Source organism: Somniosus microcephalus, chromosome 23 (assembly GCF_052327205.1).
Source record: "Somniosus microcephalus isolate GS21.2 chromosome 23, FLI_Smic_1.0, whole genome shotgun sequence".
Taxonomy (NCBI): Eukaryota; Metazoa; Chordata; class Chondrichthyes; order Squaliformes; family Somniosidae; genus Somniosus; species Somniosus microcephalus.
Window position 1 is genome coordinate 26,634,627 of NC_141009.1, and position 6,000 is coordinate 26,640,626.

The window sequence follows — 6,000 nt, forward strand, 5'->3', positions numbered from 1 at the left end:
CAGAGGACTCCAAGAATCTAAGGAATATAGACAGGCTAAGTGAGTGGGCAAACATTTGGCAGATGGAGTATAATGTGGGAAAGTGCTAGGTTATCCACTTTGGCAGCAAACTATTATTTAAATGGAGAGAGATTACAAAATGCTACAGTTCAGAGAGACCTGGGGGTCCTTGTGCATGAAACACAAAAAGTTAGCATGCAAGTAATCAAAAAGGCAAATGGAATGTTGGCCTTTATTTCAAGGTGGCTGGAGTATAAAAGCAGGGAAGTCCTGCTACAGCTGTACAGGGTATTGGTGAGACCACACCTTGAGTACTGCATACAGTTTTGGTCTCCTTATTTAAGGAAGGATATACTTGCATTGGAGGCAGTTCAGAGACGATTCACTAGGTTAATTCCAGAGATGAGAGGGTTGACTTATGAGGAAAGGTTGAGCAGGCTGGGCCTATACTCATTGGAATTTAGAAGAATGAGAGGTGATCTTATCGAACCATATAAGATACTGAGGGGGCTCGACAAGGTAGATGCAGAGAGGATGTTTCACCTCGTGGGGAAATCTAGAACTCGGGGGCATAGTTTAACAATAAGCCTTTTAAAACTGAGATGAGGAGGAATTTCTTCTCTGAGGGTCGTAAATCTGTGGAATTCTCTGCCCCAGAGAGCTGCGGAGGCTGGGTCATTAACTACATTTAAGGTGGAGATAGACACATTTTTGCAAGATAAAGGATTGAAGGGTTATGGGGAGCGGGCTGGGAAGTAGCTTTGAGCCCAAGATCAGCCATGATCTTATTGAATGGCGGAGCAGGCTCGAGGGGCCAGGTGGCCTATTCCTGATCCTATTTCTTATGTTCTTATATACAGGCCGCAGTGTAATCTTCAGCAGGCTTGTGTTAGAATGGGGAAGGATAAGGTAGAAAATGAAAACTTGAGGCGGTAACTAAGTAGCTCAGATCTACTATTCCATGCTACATGTGTTATAAACTATATTAAATTCCTTAGTGCCGAGTTCCTTTAAGAGCAGACCTGACATCTACTGAAATCTCTAGCATTCTGGAGCAATTTCTCTTCCCCCTGAGCAGGTTTGACTTCAAAGCAGTGTTATGTTTTGGAGGTTTTCTCACATTTCTCTCATGTTTAGCATCAAGAACCACACCTCTAAACAAGCCCAAATTAAACTGTTAAATTAAATTTACATGCACAATAGCTGTTAATATAGTGAGCCCAAGGGTCAAACAGAAACCTTTGTATTGTCTTTAACTGGCTGGATATGTCACAGGCTATCTTGACCTCATAAACTTTGGAAGACAACAGAAAGACAAACTAACATCAAGCCACCGTTTCCAAGACTGTCACTGACCTCATCTCTGGAGATCTTCCCCCCCCCCCCCCCCCCCCCCCACGGCCGCCAACCTCATAGTTCCCCAACCTTGCACAGCCCGCTTCTGCCTCCTTCCCAAGATCCACAAACAGGACTGCCCTGGTAGACCGCCTGTTCTTGCCCCACGGAACTTATCTCTTCCAATCTCGACTCTATATTTTTTCTCCCCTTGTCCAGTCTCTTCGCACTTACATCCGCGACTCTTCCGATGCACGGTGGGCAGCACGGTGGCATAGTGGTTAGCACTGTTGCCTCACAGCGCCAGGGACCCGGGTTCAAATCCGGCCTCGGGTGACTGTCTGTGTGGAGTTTTGCACATTCTCCTCCCGTGTTTGCGTGGGTTTCCTCCGGTGCTCCGGTTTCCTCCCACAGTCCAAAGATGTGCGGGTTAGGTTGATTGGCCATGATAAAAATTGGGCCCTTAGTGTTACGGGGGGGATTAAATATGTGGGGTTACGGGGATAGGGCTTGGGTGGGATGGTTGTCGGTGTAGGGGACCGGGTGCTAGGGTTTGGATGATCAGCCATGATCTCGTTGAATGGCGGAGCAGGCTCGAAGGCCGAATGGCCTACTCCTGTTCCTAGTTTCTATGTTTCTATGCCCTCCGCCACTTTAACGTTCTAGTTTCCTGGCCCCAACCGCCTCCTTTTCACTGGACGTACAATCCCTCTACACCTCTATCCCCCACCAGGATGGCATGAGGGCGCTCCGCTTCTTCCTTGAACAGAGGCCCAACCAGTCCCCATCCACCACCACCCTCCTTCGCCTGGCTGAACTTGTTCTCACATTGAACAACTTCTCCTTTGACTCCACTCACTTCCTCCAAACCAAAGGTGTTGCTATGGAACCTGCATGGGTCCTAGCTATGCCTGCCTTTTCGTGGGATATGTGGAACATTCTTTGTTCCAGTCCTACTCAGGTCCCCTCCCTCACCTCTTCCGTACATTGGTGACTATCGGTGCTGTTTCCTGCTCTCGCCCTGGACTAGAAAATTTCATTCACTTTGCTTCCAATTTCCACCCTTCCTTCACCTTCACATGGTCCATCTCCGACTCTTCCCTTCTCTTCCTCGACTTCTCCGTCTCCATCTCTGGGGATAGGCTATTGACAAACATTCACTACAAGTCCACTGACTCCCACAGCTACCTGAACTACACTTCCTCCCACCCCGCCTCCTGTAAGGACTCTATTCCGTTCTCTCAGTTTCTCCGTCTCCACCGCATCTGCTCTGACGATGCCACCTTCCATACTAGTGCTTCCTCAACCATGGATTCCCCTCTACTGTGGTTGACACGGCCCTTGACCGTTCTGTTTTATCTCCCGCACTTCTGCCCTCACCCCTGCCCCTCCCTCTCGGAACCATGATAGGGTTCCCCTTGTCCTCACCTTTCACCCCACCAGCCTCCACATTCAACGGATCATCCTCCGCCATTTCCGCCACCTCCATAGTGATCCCAGCACCAGACACATCTTCCCCTCACCTCCCCTTTCAGCATTCCGAAGGGACCGCTCCCCCCGCGACACCCTGGTCCACTCCTCTATCACCCCTTCCCCTTCGCCCGGCACCATCCCGTGCAAGCGCAGGAGTTGTAACACATGCCCTTATACCTCCTTCCTTCCCACTGTCCAGGGCCCCAAACACCCCTTCCAGGTGAAACAGTGATTTACTTGTACTTCTTGCAATTTAGTATACTGTATTCGCTGCTCACGATGCGGTCTCCTCTACATTGGGGAGACCAAACGCAGATTGGGTGACTGCTTTGCGGAACACCTCCGTTCAGTCCGTAAGGGGGACCCCGAGCTTCCGGTTGCCTGTCACTTTAATTCTCTGCTCCACTCCCACTCAGACCTCACTGTCCTTGGCCTCTTACATTGTTCCACTGAAGCTCAACGTAAGCTCGAGGAACATCACCTCATCTTTCGATTAGGCACTTTACAGCCTTCTGGACTCAACATAGAGTTCAACAATTTCAGATCATAACCTCGGCCCCTATCATATATTTTTTTCCACACTTTTTGTTTGTGTTTTCTTTTCTTCTCCCCCCACATGGCAGCTGTCTCTCATTCTGCCAGCGCAATTTACACTTCATCTCGAGCCATCTTTTGTTTCTTAACCTGTCCCATTGCCATCTCCTTTTGCCTTGAATGTCTCTTAATGCCTCTTAACCTCTCCTGCCTTCTATCCTATCACAGACCTTCCCTTTTGTTCTTTCATCCCCTCCCCCCTTTCTCAGCTCCTACACTTGCTTAAAAATCTGTTCCATTTCCTGCTTTTTTCCAGTTCTGACGAAAGGTCATCGACCTGAAACATTAACTCTGTTTCTCTCTTCACAGATGCTGCCTGACCTGCTGAGTATCGCCAGCATTTTCTGTCTTTATTTGAGAAAGACAAAACACTTTGTCTGGCCATGTTTTGGATACAAAACCAGTACATATCCCTAAAAGGCAAAGGCTCCACCTGTGTAGTTAAGCACATAGTGAACAAATGAGGTAAGAGATAGTACCATACTAAAAGTAAATGCTTACATAAATGCAAGAAAAAGTGGAAATCTAGCAGACTGGGAGCACTATAAAAACAACTAAGGAATACAAAGAAAGTAATAAGGTGCAAAAAGGAATATAAAAAAATGTGTAAGGGATATCAAAGTTAACAGCAAAAAATATAATAAATATGTTAAGAGAAAGAGAATGGTAAAGGGCAATATGGACCCATTAAAGTCAGATGCAGGTGAGACTATATAATGGATAATAAGAAAATGGCAGACTTGTTAAATTAGTATTTTGTACCTGTTTGCATAGTGGAGGAAGAAGACAAAAGGGCAGCACGGTGGCATAATGGTTAGCACTGTTGCCTCACAGCGCCAGAGACCCGGGTTCGAATCCGGCCTCGGGCGACTGTCTGTGTGGAGTTTGCACATTCTCCCCGTGTTTGCGTGGGTTTTCTCCGGGTGCTCCGGTTTCCTCCCACAGTCCAAAGATGTGTGGGTTAGGTCAATTGGCTATGATAAATTGACCCTTAGTGTTAGGGGGATTAAATACGTGGGGTTACAGGGATAAGGTGGGATATGTGTTGGTGTAGGGGTTACGGGGATCGGGTGGGATATGTGTCGGTGCAGGCTCGATGGGCCGAAATGGCCTCTATCTGCACTGTGGGGTTTCTGTGATTCTGTGAAAATACCAGCAATTCCAGGGAACCTAAAAATAAGTCCTGGGGAGGAACGTAATGGATTTAATATAAGTGAAAATAATGGGACTTCAGATAATATCCACTTCAGGGTATTAAAAGAAATAGGTGAAGAAATTGCAAATGCCTTAGTCATAATTTTCCAAAGCTCTCAAGATTCAGGAATGATGACTTAAGATTGTAAAATTGCAAATGTCACTCCATTATTTAAGAAGGGAGGGAGATGCCAGGTAACTACAGACCTGTCGGCTTAGCATCAACTGTGGGGAAGTTACTGGAATTTATCATCAGAGACAGAATGATTGAGCACTTGGACCACTATGAACTGCTCAGAGAGTCAGCATGGATTTGTGATGGGTAGGTCATGTGTGACTAATCTAGTTGAATTTTTTGAGGAAGTCCCTAACATGGTGGATAGAGGAGTGTCTATGGATGATGTCTATAAGGACTTCCAGAAGCAATTTGGTAAGGTAGATTATTAGCAAAAATGTGAACGCATGAAATTGCAGGTAATCTTCTGACATGGGTCGGTAAATGGCTGGCAAGTAGGAAACAGAGAGTAGGGCTAAAGGGTTCATTCTCTGATTGGTGGGATATGACAAGTGGTGTTCCCCAGGGATGTGTACTGGGGCCTCAGCTTTTCACCATATATATTAATGACTTGGATGAAGGAATAGAGACTTGTATAGAGAGTGCCTTCAGCTGCCTAGGCCCTAAGCTCTGGAATTTCCTCCCTAAACCTCTCTGCATCTCTACCCTACTCTCTGCCTTTAAGACATTCCTTAAAATCTACCCACCTGCCCTAATATCTCCTTATGTGGCTCAGTGTCAAGTTTAAGAGCATAAGAATCAGGAGTAGGAGTAGGCTGTACATTAAGATCATGGCTGATCTTTAACCTCAACTCCACTTTCCTGCCCGATCCCCATATCCCTTGATTCCCCATGAGTCCAAAAATCTATCTATCTCGGCCTTGAATATACTCAATGATTGAGCATCCACAGCTCTTTGGGGCAGAGAATTCCAAAGATTCACAACCCTCTCGGTGAAGAAATTCCTCCTCATCTCAGTCTTAAAAGGCCGACCCCTAGTTCTAGCCTCTCCAGCCAAGGGACACAATCTCTCGGCATCTATCCTGTCAATCCCCCTCAGAATTTTATATGTTTCAATGAGATCACCTCTCATTCTTCTAAACTCCAGAGTGTATAAGCTCAATCTCTCAAATTTTGTTTGATAACGCTCCTGTGAAGCGCTTTGGGATATTTTACTATGTTAAATGCAAGCTGTTATTCTTGTCTATCCACTTGCAGATGACACTAAGTTAGGAGGCACAATAAGTTGTATAGATGGAAGCAGGAAGTTATGTAAACATACTAAGACAGATGGAGTTCAATGTGGAGAAGTGTGCGGTCCTCCACTTTGGATCTGAGAAAGACAAATT